Here is a 23,038-nt window from a genome sequence, read left to right on the forward strand (position 1 = left end):
GTCATTGAGAAAAACACATGAGCCAGATGGAACAAACATGGAATGACTATTGACACCATAACAGATCCTCTATTGGACTTTGCCATAAGGGTAATTTCTAATAAATTTTATCAATCTAGTAGATTAAATAGTGTACCCTACATTACAGTAGATGTGGCCTATAAAATTGTAAAGAAGGATCACACCTATGATCTAGCTGAAATTCAATTGCAACAAATAATGGAGAACCTAGGTGCCATTAGAAAAACCAAGAGTGTATAGTGTAAGTTTGGAGCAATCTTAATTTGCATATTTTTCTATGTTCAAAACACATTCCCATCTTTTGGCAAGGTGAGTTGGAAGAAAAATAGATCAGTTGCAGTTCAGGTCAATTAGTATGTTGAGCAAATGGAAGATAACTTTGAGACAATCATAACTAGTTATTTTGAAGACTTCAAGAAGTCTACAAAATAGAGGATGAGAATACCTATTTCTTTGGTTGAGTAGTATTATAATGAAATATGCTTTCTTATTGATATTGACTATACATATGTACAGGTTGTCATACCTAGGGTAAGATGGCTAAGACCCTTAGGCTATGAAATTAATGTTGATGAAGCCTCAACTACCACACTACCCTTCTTGCTGAAGAAGTTGATAAATCAGCTAAAAATTTTGGAAACTATGATGTTATGAAGTCCAAAGTTGAGATGGAGTTGAAGACAGCCTCCACATTGAAGAAGAAAGACAAACTGGTGAAGAAATTAAAGGCAAAATTTGGTGAACGCATAGGTGAAGAAGAAGAAGATGATGAAGAGGATGAAGAGGAAGAATAGGAACAAGCTCAAGAACCTCTTGAATTAACCCAAGGATTGGGAGAAGATAAGGATGAAGAAGAGGTAGAAGGTGCCAAGGAACCAGAGGAAGCACCAATACAAGAAAAACCTAAGAAGAGAAAGGCCAAAGCACAGCCTGTGGCAAAGATAAAGGCTAAGAATATTGCTAAGCCAAGCCTAGCAAAGCCAACAGCACCAACAACTAGGGCAAGCACACAAGCCACCACAGAAAAGCCCAAGGAGAAAGCTAAAGAAAAGGCCAAGGCTACAAAACAAAGAGGTCAGGAACAAAATAAACAAAGAAGGAAATACATTGCATAACCAAAAACTGATGATGAGAGAATAGAATCAGAGGATACAAGCCAATTTAGAGTGGTAAGTCATCCACCAAAATCTAATCTTGAGAATATCTGTGAGAATGTTAAAAATAATGTAGATTTGTCTAGATTGAAAAGTATTAATTTTAAAAAACTTGGTAGAAAAGAGCAGAATTTGATTGAAGAATCAATATATGAAATGATGTCAAAATTCAAGAATGCCCCACTTGAATTAGATAATACCATGCCAAAGGAATTATATACTATTGTTGAAAATAAATGGCAATATTGTTTAAACCTGGAAAAACAAATTAGAGAATCCTCATTAGCCCAAGTAATGCCAGAATTGACAAAAGGACAAATTATCAAGGCTAACACGAAATATGGCGGTAAGTTTGCACCAAAATATAAGGCATTCAGCATTCTTCAAAAAAATATTGAAGATGTTGTGAAGAAATCCACTCAAATGTGGAAATTGATTTATGGTTTGACAACAATCAAACAAGGAGAAGAAGATCCTTTTGAGGGAAGAAATAATGGTGATGATAATAATGATAAGGAGGATGACAAGGAGGAAGATAAAGAAAAGGATAATAATGAGGAGGAAGCACAAAAGAAAGATGGAGACATGGCTACAGCTGAAGAGCAGCAAGAAGAACAGAGTGTGCAAGACACACAAATGCCAACTATCAGCCCTCCTCATGACACTAGTACACCTACAAAAATCATAACTGTTAAGGATGTTCCTGATAGTTTGGATCAGAACATCAATCCTTTAACTATAGAAGATCTGAAGAAGATTCTTGACTAGTCCACACTACAAGAAAGATTATGTGAAAATCCAATATTGGTCAGTGTAGATGAGCTTCAGAAGGCAGTAGCTGACATCACAAGGGATAAGGTGAATACACAAGAACCACCTTCTACCATCCCTTTAGCTACTAGTGCTCAACCCTTAATTCAAACATCAGTAGACACATCCATAAAGGTTGACACAAATCTTAAAGAAGACACAGTTGAGTAGGGGCAAACTACCAAAGAAGAGGAAAAGGAGACAACAATAGAACAAATAGGATAGATAGACACATCTATATCTGTAGAACAACCACAAGGTGCAACTCCAATCATTGTGATTGACCAAAGCAGATCTGAAGAAAGCAAGGATACACTAAAGGAAAAGGAGCAAGAAGTTATTCAAGCATTGCTAACATTACCAACATTAGGCAATTCTACAAAAATCCTTCAAAAGCCAAGCACAGAGGTAGTACCATGGTAGATTTTAGCACCAGGCTCAAGCTCTACAAAAATTTACAAGGTAACTCACTATGGTGATGTAACTTTAGATGAGGAAATAGTGATACCTCAATTTGATTATGCAACAATGACACTAGAACAAATAAACAGGTTGCAACAAGCTTTAGAAAAGAAGAAGCGCCAAGAAGTGCTTAGATGGGAATTTAGGCAAAAGAAAGCATTGCAAGACATTAAGGAAATATTCTTAGATGCATTCAGCATGCCTACACCTAAAGAATCAAAGCCTCTATTGGAAAAATTGTCAAAAAGTGTTGAAAAGGTCAATAATGAAGATATTGACACAAGTGCAAAACTTCTTGAGTGGTCAGAGAAGAAATTCCAAAGTAAAGTAAATGAGAAAATATCTGGTGAGATAGCACTTACTCAAGTTGCACTAACCACAAAGGTTAAAGATGTGAAGAAGGTACTAGAGAATATTTTCTCATTGTACACTAAACTGTGTGACCCAGCACTCTTCACTCAAGAAACAAGACATAGAATTTTGAGTTTGGAGAGAAATCTCAATGTAATAGGTATGCAACTACCTCAAAACCCAGCTCAGAGTGAGAAGCATTTTCACACATTGCTTCAATCACAGAGTCAACTAGTTGTGTTAATAGTAGAAGAGGCTAATATAAGAGCCAAGTTGACACAAACTCAAGCCTCCCTTACCCCACATATGGAAATACTCCACAAAGAGCTAGGATATGAAAAAACTTTGTTAAAGAAAGATCCTCATCTTTCTACATCAAATGGACTAGTTCACCTAGCAGTCGAGTTGGCAATTCAACTCAACTCACTAGTTGTTGCATGTGACAACTGGGATGCAGCTCTGAAGATAATTATGGAAGTCCTCAAATCCTTTTTGGACAAATATACTCTAAGCATATAAACCCTTTCACATAAGTGTCAAAAAGGGGGAGATAAAAGAAAAAAGGGGAGAGAAAGAAAAGAGTAAGGGGGAGATAAACCAAAGGGGGAGAGTAAGAGAGCAGACAAAGGAAATAAGAAAAGAAAAGGAGAAGATAAAGAAGCAAGAAGAGAATAATGAAAGGGGGAACTAAATTAGTTTTTGACCCCAGTGATATACATTTTGAGGAATACAATGCAGAAATAGAAACAGGGCAGAACAGATATCAGCTAAAGATAGTGCATTAGTTGCAAATACGTTGAAGACAAAGAGTATCAGCAAGAGGCAAATTTTCTTAGAATGGAGAACAGATTTTTGGATACATAATAGGTGTTAGATTGTGGTGACTGGTCAGGAAAGTATTGTACATACTCCATAATTCTTTGGGGTTCAGGGCATCGCCTCGAAAAAAAAATGTGGGCCCTATTTTATCGAGATTTTGGGCTAACCTGTAATTATTAATTATAAACCTAAAATGGCATAAAATACTTGTATAAAGGGGTTTAGGATTAGGTATTTTTCATTATGATGTTATGCGAAATTGGTTCTTGCGACGGTATTGAGTTGTAAGGGATTACAGATTGTAATCAGGTTGTAATCACTCGATTGTAATAAGATCAGACTTGTTGTTTGGTGGAAGTAGCCCAGGGATTGGATGAACCACGTTAAGTCTTGGTGCCTTGTGTTCATTTCTATGTTATCTATTATTTTCTATTATTGATTATATTTGCATGTAGTTTTTTACTTCTGTCTGTGGTTTAATCCTAACAAGTGGTATCAGAGCCTAGTTTTTCAGTTATCCTCTGCAGGAAAGTTTCACGGTTGAGTGATGAGGGTAAGCTGAGGGTTGATAGGTTTAATGGGAAAAACTTTCAATTATGGAAGATGCAAATGGAAGACTATCTGTATCAAAAAGATTTATGGAAGCCGTTGGAAGGCAAAGCCAAGAATTAGGGAACTATGTCAAATGATGAATGGGATCTTTTGGACAAAAAGGCACTTGGAAGCATTTGATTATTCCTAGCACCATCGGTGGCATTTAATATTACAAAATCAAAGACGATAGAAGAATTGATGAAAACTCTAGCGACACTGTATGAAAAGCCCTCTACTTCAAACAAGGTATTTCTCATGAAGCGTTTATTTAATATGAAAATGGTAAAAGGTGGATCTATTGTAGATCATTTAAATGAGTTTAATACTATTACTAGTCAGTTATCTTCTGTGGGTATCAATTTTGAAGAAGAAATTATGGCTCTTAATTTTGTGTTCTTTGCCTGAAAGCTGGAATGGCTGTGAGTAATTTTGTTCCTGGATCTAGTACCCTAAAATATGATGATGTGATCGGTGTTATTTTAAGTGAGGAAACTTGCAGGAAAACCTCAGGTGGATCTACATCAAGAAGTGCTTTGAATGCACAAAGCAGGGGCAAAACAACTAAGAGAGGAAGTAATTCTGGAAATCGTAGAAAATCAAGACAAAAGTCAAAGGGAAGAAGTCTCAATCGAGAGGACTGAATGATTGCTAGTATTGTGGGAAACCAGGGCACAAAAAGAAAGATTGTTGGAATCAAAAGAAAAATGAAGGAGATAAATCAAATAGAGACAAGGAGGCAAATGGCGTAAGTAACAAATCTGAAGAGGATGCTTTGCTTCTATCTTTAGAAAGTGTTGATGATTTATATGGGTATTAGATTCTGGTGCTTTATTTCATGCTACACCTCACAGAGGTTATTTCATTGATTATGTCCAAGGGGATTTTGGGCTTGTTTATTTGGGGGATAATGAACCCTGTCAGATTGTTGGAAAGGGTAAAATTAAGATTAAGTTGCAAAATGGAAATCATTGGCTACTACATGAGGTAAGACATGTTCCAAGGCTGAGTAGGAATTTAATTTCAGAAGGGCAACTCGGTGATGAGGGTTGTGTAGTTACTTTTAATGATAAAAATTGGAAGGTTTCAAAAGGTTCCCTTGTAGTAGCAAAAGGTGTGAAAGTGGGCACCTTATATCTTTGTATAGGTCATATTGTTCCTTTCTACTTTGATTGTTTCAAAGAAAAATGAATGTTTAGGAACAATTGTTATAGTTGAGCAGGGAGAACAAATTGTTGTTGTAGATTCTGATACAGCGTTATGGCACAACAGACTTGCGCACATGAGTGAGAAATGTATGAAAGTACTTCATTCAAAGAAAGTTTTACCAGGTCTGAAATGTGTTAATATGGATTTTTGTGAAAGTTGTGTGTATGGAAAATAAAAGAGAGTGAGTTTTGCAGAGACTGAGAAGGAAAACAAAAAGGAGAAATTAGAGCTTGTGCATATAGATGTATGGGGACCAGCTCAGGTATCTTCCCTTGGTGGCTCTCATTATTATGTTACATTTATTGATGATGCAACTAGAAAAGTATGGGTTTATTTTCTTAGATAGAAATCTGATGTATTTCAAACTTTTAAGAAATGGAAATGCTTGGTTGAAAATGAGACTGGTAAGAAATTAAAATGTCTCAGATCTGATAATGGTGGTGAGTATTGCAGTCATGAATTTGAAGATTATTGCTCCACTAATGGTATTCGTAGACAAAAAACTATTCCAAGGACTCCACAGGAAAATGGAGTGTTTGAACGCATAAATAGGACTATAATGGAGTGCGCAAGGAGCATGAGGTTGCATACTAGGTTGCCTTTATACATGTGGGCAGAGGCTACCAATACTACTGTATATTTGATTAATAGAGGTCCCTCTACTCCTTTGGGCTGTGGTATTCCAGAGGAGGCACAGATTAGTAAGAAGGTGAGTTATTCTTTTCTCAAAACCTTAAGTTGTGAAGCATTTGCTCACATAGATTCTAAAAATAGAACCAAGCTAGAAGCTATGTCAAAGAAATGTGTATTTTTTGGATATGGCATTAATGAATTTGGTTATAGGCTTTGGAATTTTGAAAATCAAAAAATTGTAAGAAGTAGGAATGTCATATTCAATGAGAAAGTGTTGTACAAAGATTTGTTGCAGCAACATGAGAAGAAAGAATATGATTATGTAGTGCTGGATGATACTCCAAAAGCTGATGTTCCAGCCATTCCTCATGATGTGCAACAACCGCAACAACAAATACAACACACGTCGATGAATGTTAGACAGTCAACAAGGCAAATTAAACCTCCACAAATATTGTCTCCCTCTTTGTATTCTATTTTACTTACTGATGCTGGCAAAACTGAAAGTTATGATGAAGCTATGTAGGTGGATACTAAGATTCAGTGGGAGTCTGCAATGAAAGATGAAATGGACTCTTTGCTAAAGAATAATACATGGAATTTATGCAAGTTACCTGCAGGTAAAAAGAATTTACATAATAAGTGGATTTACAGGTTGAAAGAAGAGGAAGGAGGTAAGAAAAGATTTAAAGCCGGGTTAGTTGTAAAAGGATTTGCACAAAAAAAGGAAATTGATTTTGATGAGATATTTTTTTTTGTTGTTAAAATGACTTCTATCCATACTGTTTTAAGTCTTGTGGCTACTGAAGATTTTCATTTAAAGCAACTTGATGTTAAAATAGCCTTTCTTCATGGTGATTTGGATGAAGAAATATATATGGCTCAACCACAGGGTTTTGAGGTCAAAGTTAAGGAGAAATTAGTGTGCGAATTAAAGAAAAATTTATATGGCTTGAAGCAAGCACCTCAGCAATGGTATCTAAAATTTGACAGGTTTATGCATGAGCATGGATATAATAGGTGTCATTTAGATTGTTGTGTTTATTTTAAGAGGTTGGATGATGATAGCTACATTATTTTATGTTTATATGTTGATGATATGCTTGTAGCTGGGTCTAACATGGATCATATTAAGGGGCTAAAATGTCAATTAGCACATGCATTTGCTATGAAGGATTTGGGGGCAGCAAAACAAATCCTTGGTATGAAGATTTCTAGAGATAAGAAAAACAGAACATTGACGCTATCTCAGGCTGATTATGTTGAGAAGGTGTTGCAATGTTTCTCTATGGAGAATGCTAAAGCTGTCAGCACACCTTTACCTGGTCATTTGAAATTGACTAAGGAGATGTGTCCTAAGACATAGGAAGAGGAGGATAAGATGTCCAAGGTACCTTATGTTTCAGTTGTAGGAAGCTTGATGTATGTTATGGTATGCACTAGGCCAGATATTGCACATGCAGTGGGAGTTGTTAGCAAGTATATGAGTCATCCAGGCATTGAGCATTGGAATGCGGTCAAATGGATTCTCAAATATCTGAGAGGCACATCCAATAAGTGTTTAAAATTTGGGGGCTCTACTACTGATTTATAGGGCTATGTTGACTCAGATTTGGCAGGGGATATTGATACCAAGCAGAGTACTACAAGTTATGTCTTTACTATTGGTGGGGCAGTCGTGAGCTGGGTTTCTAGGTTACAGAAGATTAATGCTCTATCCACTACAGAGGCAGAGTATGTTGCTGCTATAGAGGCAGCCAAGGAGATGATATGGCTTCAGTTCTTCTTGGAAGAATTGGGACATCCTCAGAAGGATAATTATTTGTTCACAGATAGTCAGAGTGCCATTCATCTTGTCAAGAATTCAGCTCTACATTCTAAGACCAAACACATACAGTTGCGGTACCATTTCATTCGGTCAGTTTTGGAGGATGGACAGTTAAAGCTGGAGAAGATACATACAAATGACAATCCCACATATATGTTGACAAGGGTTGTAACAAGGGAGAAGTTGAACTCCTCTTTAGATTCGGTTGGTCTTCTAGACTGAACATGAATAAAAGAACAATAGAATCTAGGGTGGTTTGATCCAATGGGAGCCCCATGTGGTAGTGCTATTGCTACAGGATCAGTCTCTAAGTGGGAGATTGTTGTTTAGTGTGGAGCCTAATCAGTCCCCAAGTGGGAGATTGTTAGATTGTGGTGACTGATCAGGAAAGTACTGTACATACTCCATAATTCTTTGGGGTTCAGGGCATCGCCCCGAAAAAAAAATTGGGCCCTATTTTATCAAGATTTCGGGCCGACATGTAATTATTAATTATAACCCTAAAATGGCATAAAATACTTGTATAAAGGGGTTTAGAGTTAGGTATTTTTCATTATGATGTTATGTAAAATTGGTTCTTGCGACGGTATTGAGCTGTAAGGGATTACGGATTGTAATCAGGTTGTAATCACTGGATTGTAATAAGATCGGACTTGTTGTTTGGTGGATGTAGCCCAGGGATTGGGTGAACCATGTTAAATCTTGGTGCCTTGTGTTCATTTCTGCGTGATCTATTATTTTCTGTTATTGGTTATATTTGCATGTAGTTTTTAATTTATGTCCATGGTTTAATCCTAACAATAGGCACATTAACTTAGGGGGAGTTACAAATTTTGAGGTGTATAGGTTATTACAAAATTTTGAAAATTTGAAGTTTTGTATATAAGCCGAGTTGTGAATATGATTATACTTGAGAAGATTAGATTGATTATGTATAGTTAAGTGTATTTGACACTCATGTCAAAGGGGGAGATTGTTGATGTCAGATGGCTTTGACAATTGAGTGTCAACACACTTAAGACATTTAGTTAGTTTATGTCAAACTAGTAATGCATGTCGAGTACAATATGTAAATACAAGATTGTGCCGAGTTGCACTGAGTGTTGAGCCACTCATGTATCAAGTCACTCAAGTGTCAAGAAGATAAACCATGTTGAGTGATTCAAGTGTTGAGTAAACAATAGATGTTGAGTAGTTCAGGTGTCGAATCAGAAACAAAATTATAGTATGCATCGAGCATCAATAACTTCAAGTGTCAAGTAAACACATATTGGACATACTTGTTTGTGATTGCACAAAAAACTATGTAAACCATTTTCAAGCCGACTTGAGGTTAGATTTTGATTATTTAAAGATAAGGATGAATCTATTTGCAAAATCCCAATGTATTTGCATGCAGCCAATCAAAAAATAGGAAGGATTAAGTAGCAAAAAGGATGAATTTCAGTTGTAGATTCATACCTAACCCTAAGCCACCAAAGTATTTATAAGGAAGATGAAGCCCCAACAATTATGAAGAATCAAGAAAGTGAAAGAGATTATGTTACAAGAGGTAACAAGGGGTGAATGATCGAATTTGTTCACAAAGCATTCAAGGTGACTTAGTAGTGAGAGTGAATTGCAGAATCAGTTGGAGGAGAAAGAACTAAAGGATACAGCAATAGTATATCAAATCAAAGAGGATCAAGAAGGATGCTATATGGATTTGATCTTTAATCAGGTAACCAAAGCCAATCACAAGATCTATGCTGACACATCCTAACAGGTGATTTTAGTTAAAATCTCCTAGGCAGAGTAGTCCTAACAGGCTATTGTAAATCCTTTAATCAGGGTGACATTCCAAGTGGATGCTCTAAAGTCCTTTAGCCAGGAACATTTCTAACAGGGTATTGAAATCCTTTGACAAGGTGGGAATTAATAGTCCTTATAAGCCTTTAATAGGGTAGACCTTTCACAGGGAAGATCATGTTTCATGGTCAAACCATTGTAACCTTAATTGGCTACACTGTATTGTTGCAGTAGTGAAGATTTGTGGGTGTCATCCCCATCCCAGTTTTACCTTCTCATTTGAAGGGTTTCTAGGTAATCAAATATGGTGTTAAGTGTGTGTGTTCAATTGTTTACATGTTTTAGATGCATTTACTTTTCATGTTATTCTTAGCTCATATATTACATGAATCTAATGAATGGTGAAAGTTTTAATAGCTAAAGTTTGAACTTCTAATTCACCCCCCTTCTCAGAAGCACATGTTTCCCATTCGTAATTCCAACAGTAGTCACAAAATATATTGTTCCAAAAATTGTACCCACAAAGCCTAATGATAAAACCAAGCATGAGCTTGATAAAAGAAAAAAATTTCCTATCTTATGTGGTCCAGCTAAATATGTGTTTGTAAAATTCATGTACTATCAGTCTCCTAATGACATTTGGGAAAAACTGGAAACCATTTACCAAGGTGATGAAAAGGTTAAGGAATCAAAACTGTTAACTTTAAAAACTCAATTTGATAATTTGAAGATGAATGAGGATGAAAGCATAGTTGCTTACTTCTTAAGAATTGATGAAGTAGTAAATATTAGAAGAGGATCAAGAGAGATAATTGAAGAGTCTCAAAGGTAGTTAGAATTGTACTACCTAAATTTGAAACAAAAATCTCCACCTTGGAAGAGAAGACAAACTACTCTAAAATGACATTACACCAGTTACAAGGAACCTTAACTACATATGAAATGAGAATTAGCAATCATCTTGGTTCCACATCAAAAGAGATAGCCTTTAAGGCTAGGAAATAGGATGAGAATGATTCAAATTATACAAATGCTCTAGAAGCATTATTGATAAGAAAAATGAAAAAGAAATATCAAGGAAAGCCAAAATGTTTTAGTTGTGGTCAATTAGGACTCTTTGTTGCAAAGTATCCTTATGCTGATTAAGATGCTAATGATGAGAAAACTGAAAAATTTTCCAAAAAGAAAGGTTGGAATCAGCATAAAAGGTTTAATAACTTTAAAAAGAAGAGTCTCTTGTCAAAAGGACTCAAATGAAAAATCAAATGATTCAAGAGAAGAAGGAGAAGCATTATTCATGGCTAAAATAATAAAAGCCCCAAAAATCACAATCTGGTCAAACAGAATCTTCATCTGATCCAAAAGAAGATATTGATCTTGAGGAAGAGCTTCTTTGCTTTTTACAAGAAATAAAGAGATTAAAAAGATTAACCGAGCTAATCATTAAAAAGAAAATAAAATGTTATAATCTAAATTAGAAGATGCAAATCATCTTATTTTAGAATCAAAAGGCATTATTTGATGAAAAGGAAAATAAATTAATTTTATTACAAATGTAGATTGACCAGTCTATTTTAAAATCCAAAATAGTTGAAAAAGGAAAGTCTTCAAAACAAGTCTCAAACTATCTCTTCAAAGGTTATTGTTTCAATTGTAATCTTTTTGGTCATAAGGCATATAAATGTAAGATGGGTAGAAATGAACATGGCTTTAAGAAAATAATCAGATGTTTCAAGTGTTTTCATTATAGTCAATTTGCAAATTAGTGTAAATTAAATTTAAAGTCGAAACAATTATGGAAACCTATCGTTGTGAATATTGAGAAGTTCCTAATTGTGGAAACAACCCTATTTTCCCATAAACCTGTAACTTGGGTTTTGGAAAGTGGTTGTTCACATCATATGACTGGGTATAAAAATAAGTTTAAAACCCTAGAAGATTTTGATGGAGGGTTTGTTTGGTTTGGAGATAATTCAATGCCTATACCACAAGCCATGGTTCAATAATTATCAATAAATACACTCCTATAAATTATGTGTATTATGTAGAGGGTCTAAAACATTACCTTCGTTGAATATGTGATAATGGATATTCTATTTCTTTAAATGAAAAGGGGTGTTCTATAAAGAACAAAAAGGGTAGAATGATTGCAAGTGGTTTAAAAAGAGGAGGAAATCTTTATAATTTAATTAATTTTACAGTTCAGGAGTCATCATTTATTAATATTCATCTTATGAGTCAAGTTGAAGAAAAATGGTTATGGTGCAAAAGATTGGGACACCTAAATTTTAGTAATCTTGCTAGGATTATCAAAAAAAAGGGTTATAGATCTACCTCTAATCTGCAAACCAACAATTTTTTTGTGAAGAATGTGTGAAAGGTAAGAAAACAAGAACTTCTTTCAAAACCAAATAATATTTATCTAATAGACCACTAGAACTTGTGCATACTGGTCTATTTGGTCCAACCAAAACTTCATCCTTGAATGGTGAGAAATATTTCATGCTATTTGTAGATGATTATTCAAGAATGGTTTGGGTAACTTCTTTGAAACATAAATTTGAAGCCTTTGAACACTTCAAAGTATTCAAAAAAATGGTAGAAAGAGAAATTGGTCAAAAGTTGAAATAGTGTTGTGGAAAGGGAAAACAGTACTATCAAAGAAATGGCTATAACAATGCTAAAAGAATCCAAACTACTAGATAAATTCTGGAAAGAACTTGTTCATACAGCTATATATCTTTTAAACAGGACTCAAATTAGAGTGAGGACTACTTATACTCTTTACAAATTATGGAATGGTAAAAAAACAAATGTTAAGAACTTTAAAATTTTTGGTTGTAAATGCTTTTTCAAAAAAGATAATGATTCTTTAGATAGTTCCAATTCAAGATCTAAAGAAGGTATCTTCTTAGGATACTCTCCACATAGAAAAGATTTCAAATGCTACAATAAAAGCTTAAACAAAATTATTGAAGCTATAAATGTGGTATTTGATTAAATTTCTCTTTTGAATGGTAGAAATGAAAAGGATATTAAAGAAAACTCTTTTCAAAGAAGAATCAGCCAATGCTTATCCATAAATCTCTAATAAAAATGAACAAGAAACTTGTTTAACTCCTCAAGAAACCAAAACAATCCTAAAACACCTAGAATTATTGCAAATAAGCATCCTGAGTCTCATCTTATGGGAGACAAAGATGTTGGAATTTTAACCAGAGAAAAAAGCGAAAAATGATGAACATACTAATAATAGTAGAACATTTCAGCTTAATATCATATTTTGAACCTTAAAATGTGGTTGAAGCACTCATAGGTCCTTGTTGGGTGAATGCTATGTAGGATGAAATCAATCAAATTTAGAAAAATAAGACATGGGAACTTGTTCCTAGATTTGATGACAAAAATGTCATAGGTGGAAAATGGGTATTTCACAATAAACTTAATGAAGAAGGAAAAGTTGTAAGAAATAGGGCCAGGTTTGTGTTCAAAGGCTATGCTCAATAGGAAGGTATTGATTTTGGTGAAACTTTTGCACCAGTTGCAAGAATGGAATCCAATAGAATTTTTCTTCGATATGCTAGTTATAGAAAAAAGTCATTGTTTATTAGATGGATGTTAAAACAACATTTTTAAATGGTTATCTTGAAGAGGAAGTTTATATGGAACAGTTTGAAGGATTTGACTCTTCTGAAAAACCAGAATTTGTATATCATCTTTAAAATGTGGTATATGACCTAAAGCAAGCTCCTAAGGCTTGGTACTCTAGGATGCATAAGCATCTCATTGCAAATGGTTTTATTCATGGTTGTGCAAATAGCACTCTATATAAAAAATAAGTTGTAAAAGATGATATACTAGCAATTGAGATCTATATTGACAATATTATTTTTGGATCCACTAATGATGATTTATCAAAATAATTCTCTAATATCTTAGAATCTGAATTCGAAATATCACTTTGGGGTAAGCTTACTTTTTTCCTTGGCTTGCAAGTGTCATAGCTTTAACATGGTTCATTCTTGTCTCAACCAAAATTTGCTAAGAAAATGTTATAGAAATTCAACATGGCTAATTGTAAACCAGTTAGCACACCTATGGAAACAAGTTGCAAATTAGTTAAAGAGGATGATTCACCTACAGTTAATCAAACATCCTATAGATCTATGATTGGTAGTTTATTGTATCTTAGGACTTCTAGACCTGATCTAATGCAAGTAGTATGCATGATTTCTCAGTTTCAATCTACTCCAAAACTCTCTAATCTTAATGTAGTTAATTGAATATTCAAGTATGTTCAAGGTACTCTTGATTTTGGCTTACAGTATCCCTACAACAATGATTTTACTTTGGTTTCATATACATAAGTGGATTGGGGTGGATCTAAGGATAAAAACAACACTAGTGGTGTTGCATTTTTTCTTGGTGGTTGATTGGTTGCTTGGCATAGTAAAAAGTAGGAATGTGTAACTTTGTCCACTTGTGAATCTGAATTTGTTATTGCTACAGCATGTTGTACTCGGTTAATTTGGATGAATTATCAATTCTGATTTAGGCATTCAGGTACCACAACATATTTCGATTATGTATGACAATATGAGTGTCATTCAATTGAGCAAAAATTTGGTAGTACACTCTACAACTAAACATGTGGTAATCAAGCTGCATTTTTTACGAGATAAAGTGCTTGACAATGAGTTTAAGTTTATATATGTCCATACTCAGGCATAGGTGGCTGATATTTTTACTAAAGCCCTCCCTAGGGACACTTTCAAATAGCTTTGCACTAGATTGGGAGTCTTCTCTCAATCTCTATTGCACTGATTTTTCTCCTTTTGGGGGAGCCTGTTTGTAGGTTTCTACTCCTACTCTCAGTTGATTTGTTGCTTTAAACTAAGTTCTTTTATGTCCTTGATACAAAATGGGGGAGACATACATTTGTTGTGCATGATATGGTTGGTTTTTCAATTACTGAGTTTTTCAATTACATTGCACATTGATTATGACCTTAGTATTTATACATATGATAGATCTGATTTGCTCAGTATGGTTTTAATTTGGATGGTTTCAATATTTTTTCAGGATGATTTCAGTTTGGCACAGATTTTGGTATTGATGGTTCACAGGTATATGGCATTCAGTTGTGGCTTTGATCAATTTTTGGCACAGCTTTACACAAATCAATGGTTCACAAGTATAAAACATTTCATTTGTTTTACTTTATATATCGTATTTAGTACATCCAAATACAAATGCATGTTTGTGATTGTCATATCCAAATGAGTATAAACCTCTAATGTTTATTATGCTTATTTATCTATATGGTCACCATAAGCATTCATTTATGCTTCATATGATATATGAAAAAATGCAAATGATTTTGCCTCAAGGACAATGTATGAGTTTGATGGTCCACGATTGTCCTTATGCAATATCGAAAGGTGATACTATGTTTGATACTTTGGAATATTTGCATAATATGGCAAATCAATATTTTATTGTTGATATTTTTAATTTACTCCTTCCACTTAATGTAGTGGCTACATAAATCGGCAATAACACTCATAGTACTTGGCAGTTAAAATGCCACATGTCTGTTTTGTATGGTTAGATTTGAAATATTATGAAATGTGTTTGGAAAATCAAAATAAAGGATGAAAAGCTATCGAAACACTTTGGTCTTATCTTCTACTTTACCCTAAGGCCGCCATCATGAAAAATTTGCAAAGTTACTATGAAGGTTGCATTTGTAATATTTCATTTTGGGCTTTTGCTATGTTGATGCGTAGTGAAAAATGATTTGATGTATACGAATTTTGGGGTTTTTTGGTAGAGGTATTGTAATGTAGTGATTGTTCAAGTGCTTTTTGAAATAAAATAAATATTATATTTCATGCTCATGGTTATTGGCTCAATGTTTTTTCTTGTATGAAACATTACAAGTTTCATGATTTGGAGTCCAACAACATTTTGTGGAATTAGAAATAGGAACAAAGTGAAGGTCTTGTTGAGTTTTTACATCTGTTGCAAATGTAATAGCACTGCCATAATGTTTTGGTATGTACTTTCCAAATGCTAGCCATCTCTCTAATATAGGATGAAGAATGAATGGACATGTCTATTCATTAGAATGTAATTAATATAATAACAAATATATATATATATATAATCTTACACACATACTATATGCACTATAGTTTATCCAACTAAAGCTACCAATTATTCACACTCCCTCTTAGCTTAGAGAGGATATACAAGATTCATACACAATATGAATAACATATTACCTCAAAGTAAATAATGATTTTTAGAATGTCAACTCATATGACATCTGATCGATGCTACAAACATTAACACTCCCTCTTAGCTAAGGAAGATAAATGGTATAATCATATTACATATCTTGTGACCATAGAACACGAGATATAAAGTATCATCTAACATATAATACCTAATTTTACATATCACCTAACATGCGATATGAGGAATCACCTAACACATGATACCTAGTTTTACATATTTCCTAACACATGATATGAGGAATCACCTAACATGTGATACCTAGTTTTACATATCACTTAACTAGTGATATGAAGGAATCACCTAGCACATGATACCTAGTTTTACAAATCACCTAACACATGATACCTAGTTATAGATATTATCTCAATATGATATCAGAGATGTGGTCTGATCAAGAATATCAAGTCTCATGATATTCATCATAACTCAAAATTGTTCAAAGGTAATGTGTACTTATCATAGGAATATTCATAATCTAATGTGATTGGTTTCAACCATCACACAATGTTTATCACAACTAGAAGGTCATGGTTTGTTTAAGGAACTGAATCCACCATGCTAGAAATTATCTATCTTGATTTGTTCCAGCCATCCAACGATGTTTATCATGATAGAAGATTAAGTTATTGTAAGATTGTCATCTTCCAATAACATCAACAAATACATTTGATAATCATCTTGAAGTCATCACTTCCTCATGATTTACACGAGGCCTCTAAGGAATTAAATTGATTTCATAAGTATAATAATCAATTAAATCAAGTTTACCTCATAAGTATTTCACCTTCAACAATGAAAATCGCTCTCAAACACTATGATCAACTTTTTTACAAGTTGACTAAACCCATCTGCTCCCTCTAAAGCTCAAGTTCATCAATATTTTGACCTCTTTAAAGATGCTAGACTATCTTTGAATCTCCCTCTACATTTGAATTCCATAAGCTTTCATCCTTGAGTTTCAAATATTTCCTTTCATAAGGTGAGCCCATATAGAAAATATAACACATGAATCAATTTTCATCCTTCATTGAATATTTAATCGTCCCTCTTTATACCCTGAACAGATACGAAAGAGAAAAATATTGAAAGGTGACTTTGTACAGCCACAACTTCAGAGTATCACAAATGAAATATTGTCATGAGTCTCAACTTGCCACATTAATTTTGTTCATCACTTCCAACATCCTCAGGTGCCCTTTCACCATAGTTATTTATAAAAGTATTTTAAATCATAGGTAAAAGGTTATTTGATAGCTTTAAATTTTAAACATGTTTTCCATGCATTTCCATTTCCAAACTTATCTAGTTTTAGGTCTTTGGGATCCCCGATATCCGATCCCTTGGCTGATGTTGGTGGAATGAAGAAATTCAGGGAAAAACTATGCATATTAAAAACAATTTCGTCTATCGCCCATGCAAGAGCCTACAACGCATTGATAAATTGTAACAAGTGCTACTACAATTAGACCTGCATGAGCAATCATCATGCCATCCACATACTTATAGTCATTTCTAGTCATGAATTGTTGTTTCTGTGGTGGTTTCCCAATATATAGCATCCCCTCGAGTAGAGTAGATTGAATTTGAGTAACGTTGGATTCCTCCATGCATACAAGAAGACCATTTCTTTGACAGAATTAACCAATAGAGGTCATGTCTGACGATATCTGTAGGTCCGTCGCTACCTTCTACTAAGACTGAAGGACTGGCAGGAAGCTTCCAGGTAAAGAACTTCTCCTTTCCAAGTCATCGAGGAACATGTTGTTGTTCTGGGATCTGTATGACACAATGTAGAGGGCGCGCAGGACCTTTTGTTGCATGACTTCCTGACCATGGAGTCTGTCGACAGACAATGATCCCATTACTTCCTGCATGAATCTTATTTGGCCCTACCACAAGCTCCATCAACCACGTAAGGATGCTCATCACAATGGACTTCAAACCCCCTCACAAAGGCTTAATAGCTCGTCACATGATGAAAGAAAACTGACAATCTCAAGAACCTGACCAAATCATCTCTATTTTATTTGGTCATTAGTTTTACCATTATGGTTTCTACAAACATATCAATGTGACCTGAGCTCTTCGACATTTAATGCAACGTATCAATGGTTCTCAAGTTGCATTAGATATATGAATGCCACAAGTAGATAATAAAAGTTATATACGTGATTTTCATCTGTTCAATATCTTCTGCATTGGTCATGGATAGTTTGGCTCCAGTAGTTAGATAGCGAGCCCAATCATTTTATACATATATCTTTTCAACTGCACCCAAATCTCTCTTCAGTCCGCTCCATCAATAACATTTAGTTTCCAAATTTTAATGGCAAACATTATGGTTGCTAAAACTTTTGAATGTCTTCGATTACAAGCAAATTCCATGGATTATCAATTATATCGATTTAGACTCTACCCAATCTCTATATTATCCAGATCTAGCTTTCACACCAATATGAAATCGAGATAACCCTCTTTAATTTCAGACTTGTTTTTCGTTTGGTGGATGAGCGAGATCCTTAAAACAATTTTCCCTTACGCAGTCTTCCTTTATAAATTGTTTTGCAAAATGAATGCAGTTATTCACTTAGTTACCGATCAATCATTTAATATGATTTTCATCATATGAAACACAACCATGTTGAATTTTCTGAATCTGTTGCAAATGTAATAGCACTGCCATAATGTTTTGGTATGAACTTTCCAAATGGTAGCCATCTTTCTAATATCGAATGAGGAATGAATAAACATATCTCTTCACGGGACATGTCTATTCATTAGAATGTAATTAATACAATGATAAATAAATATCTCATATATTTAATATATTAATATATATATTATATCTTACACTTTACACACAAACACTATAGTTTATCTAACTAAAGCTACCAATAATTAATACATTTCTAAAGAGGTATGAGGAACAAGATAAAAGGTAGGTTGTTTTTTGAAAGTATTTTACCGGTAAAATTATTCACTCCCTATCAGTGCTATGCAATACACAACCATAGTTCATCATTGGCTTGACTTTATCCATTTGTGTTGATCATATGAAAATGGTCATTTCATTTTTCTTTTGAAAGGAATTTTTCTTCTAAAAACCCTCCAGAAAATAATGGTTGTTTCTCTACATGATTTCTTAAGAAATCACTACAACATTTTTCTTGAAATGGTTTTTATTGTTTTAGCAAAATAAAAGGACACACAGTTTTGGACATTTATACCATTATAGTTTTTTTATAGATTGTTGTACATATTGTGGAAGTTGTTCAATTAAGAAAATGCAGTTATGTAAGTGACAAAAAGTTGTGAAGACCAGTGCCAATTGTAAATGGGCTTTCTCTACTTATTAGTTCAACCAAGATGCACAAAATCCAATTTTGTTCATGTATTTATCTTGTTTTGATTATTATCTTCACAAGTTTGATGGATTTGGTTTTGGCTGAAAAGATTATTAAGTTACCCTAACAGAGGATGGACATTTTCTCATTGTTAAGAATTGATTTACATTAAACAAATTGTTTCTTTTGCTCCTAATGAATAGGTTTTTAAAAACAGTTCTCAGAACTGTCAAAACTATATTGTAATAGTAGTAAATGCAAAACACTTGTAGTATCTTCATATATAAAAGAGTATGAAGATGTGTAAAATAAAAAGTGAGAAGGTAGCAGACACAGTCATTTCATTCTGTATGTGAAGAATACTCGATGGCATTGAAGGTAAAGATCATTTAGATTGTTTACATGTATAGGTGTATGATTATAAAGCATACAGTTATATGTGTATTCAATTGAATAAATATTGAAAAGGAGAATAGAAAAAGGTTGTTACCCTGGCGGTTGTACTTGTTGTAATAGAGATTTGTCACTCAATAAAGATGACAGGTTCCAACGGAGTGGTTTATTTCCCTATGAGAAAACTAAAAGGTTTTAAGGGTTTCCCACTCAATATAAATTCATGTGTCTCCTTTCTATGAATTGTTTATATTGCTCTAATATCTTGTACTCTTGTTTCATGTTCAATTTATATGTTTAAGTTGATTTAATGTTTCAATGTATATGTGATGAATAAATATATAATAACTTGTAAAAACACCTATTATAATCCCCCTCCCCACCTTCAAAATAGTCACTACTTCCAACACCTCATAATGCTAGAATGATAGGTTAGTACAATCTTCACATAAATGGTTGCTCTACCAATGTGAGATATTAGTGTAACCCTCTTATAAATGGCTAGATAAGATTCTAGTTTCGATATGGGAGATTAACATGGAGATTGGTGTAGCCCCTATAATATTGGTATGCAAGATTGTTATATTTTATCTCTATATGACAGACATGACTAGGACTAGTATAATCTTCATGTGCTACAATATGTTCTGAATATGTCAACATATGCATGTGGTTGGCCTTGGATAGAGGATGTTTCATCCAAGAACCTTAAAGAGTTGCACTCTAAAGAAGACCAAAGGAATAATAACTAAACTTGATGTAGAGACATTGTAGGTTTGGGTTTACGATGATGGTAGAATATTTAGTTAGACTCATTATTGTTTTATTTTTGACATTTCTTTTGTAGGTTTTACTCCCTTCTCAGAATACAAGTAAAATAAGCAACATTGACAACTTGAATGATGTTCTCATGTTACAAAATGCAATAGCCCATATCCCATTGCCAGCCAAAATAAAATAACAATGATAAATTTTGGCGTACAAAAATCTTATGGTAGCACATGCATAGTCATAGGATGATGAAAATATTGTTCTATATGTGAAGAATACTTGATGGCATTGAAGGTAAAGATCATTTAGACTATGTACATGTATAGGTGTATGGTTATAAAACATATAGTTATATGTGTATTCAATTGAATAAATATTGAAAAGGAGAATAGAAAAAGGTTGATGCCCTACCAATTGTTACTTGTTGTAACACAAATTTGTTACTCAATAAAGATGACAGGTTCCAATAGAGTGGTTTATTTTCCTATGAGAAAACCAAAAGGTTTTGATGGTTTCCCACTCAATACAAATTCGTGTCTCCTTTCTATGAATTGTTTATAGTGCTCTAATATCTTGTACTCTTGTTTTATGCTCAATTTATATGTTTAAGTTGATTTAATGTTTCAATGTATATGTGATGAATAAATATGTAATAACTTGTGAAAAATAGTCACTACTTCCAACACCTCATACTGATAGAATGATAGGCTAGTACAATTTTCATATAAATGGCTACTCTACCAATGCGAGATATTAGTGTAACCCTCTTATAAATGGCTAGATAAGATTCTAGCTTCGATATGAGAGATTAACATGGAGATTGGTGTAGCCCCTGTAATATTGGTATGCGAGATTGTTATGTCAAGTATAATCTCCATGTGCTACAACATAATTTGATGATGTCAACATAGGCATGTGGTTGGCCTTGGATAGAGGATGTTTCATCCAAGAACCTTAAAGAGTTGCACTCTAAAGAAGAAAAAGGAAAAATAACTAAACTTGATGTAGAGACATTGAAGGTTTAGGTTTATGATACTAGTGGAATATTTAGTTAGACTCATTATTGTTTTATTTTTTACATTTCTTTTGTAGGTTTTACTCCCTTCTCACAATATAGGTAAAATAAGCAACGTTCACAACTTCAAAGATGTTCTCTTGTTATAAAATGCAATAGGGCATTGTAAAAATTATGGTTTCTTTGTCAATAATTGCAATAAGAGCTTGCAATTATTAATAGCATTCAAAAACATCATAAATTGAGCTCCAAACACAAATCAATTATTACAACCACTATAGCATTGATGTGCACAAGGGGTTAAAATAATCCAACCAAAAGGCAAAGGCAATCATTGTAGACCAGTGGATAACTGGCCGGTGGGATTCCTCATTTTACATTTTTTTAATTAAATAAAAAATTAGAAAATCATTATAAAACAATTTTAGAATTAATTACTAAATCATCAAAATAGTGAATTCACTCGGGTGGGTAGATGCTTCCGCATTGTAGCATGTTAGTAGATCACACGAGATTGAATAAAGGAATCATCGTATGGTGTAGTGTGCCTTGCAAAAGGTTGAAGAGAATCACGAAACAACATCAATCATAGTAGCATGCATCACAAAAGGTTGAAAAGCATGCAACAACAACAATCATAATAGCATGCATCACATGCATTGCACGAGTGCAAGAAAATGATTGTGGGAGGATGCAAAACAAGAGTAATGTAGTTCCTCTTTATGACGAAATATTTCCATTGCCAAATGTATTTGATACTACCTGTAGTAAGCAGAGAAAAACCTTAAAAATATTATTCCTAACTCGTTGTAACATGTCTAGGCATCGCAAGAGATTCCAACTATTTCAGTTGTGCAACATGTCTCGGCATCGCAAGAGATTCCAACTATTTCAGTTGTGCAGCATAACAAAAGCCATCAAACTATTACACGTGAATCTCACAACCAGTCCAAAATTCTCCCAAATCCCAGACAAAAGTTTTGGCTGAACCTCTCTCTCCCCCAAAAGGCAAGCTGTTTCCATATTGGCTACGGAGAGTGGCAAAACTCAAGTACAACGGAAACGTACTTCAGAAAATGACATTGCACATTGCGGAGTCCGGACCCACTGTCGTAGTTCCAACACCGACCTATGGTTTTGATCTGACTTGTGCATTAATGTAATGCGGAGTGCAGACTGCCTCTTGCCAATTTGGGTCTTCACCCTTTTGTGGGTTTTACCAAAATTTTAAAAAACTGGTTTGTGGGTTTTTATTTCCCAATCATCAGGATGAGAGAGCTTGCATAGTCTCCCTGACTTGTGTTTGTCTTGCATCTTTTGTGTTGCATTATAAACACGGTTCTCTGGTTTCTAAATAATTATGGTAGTGGAAATCATGGAATAATATTTTTTTAATACGTGTACAAGTTCATGTACCATCCCTGGACCTCAATATGCTCTTGACCAATGGAGCCTGTCACCTTAGAAACCTATGAGGCTATGACTAACCCGCATTGCAATCATAACCCACCAATCGTGAAAGATCTTATTATCAAATGGCTACAAG

This window comes from Cupressus sempervirens, chromosome 5 (genome assembly GCF_028749045.1).
Source record: "Cupressus sempervirens isolate cs-2001-9-10 chromosome 5, ASM2874904v1, whole genome shotgun sequence".
Taxonomy (NCBI): Eukaryota; Viridiplantae; Streptophyta; class Pinopsida; order Cupressales; family Cupressaceae; genus Cupressus; species Cupressus sempervirens.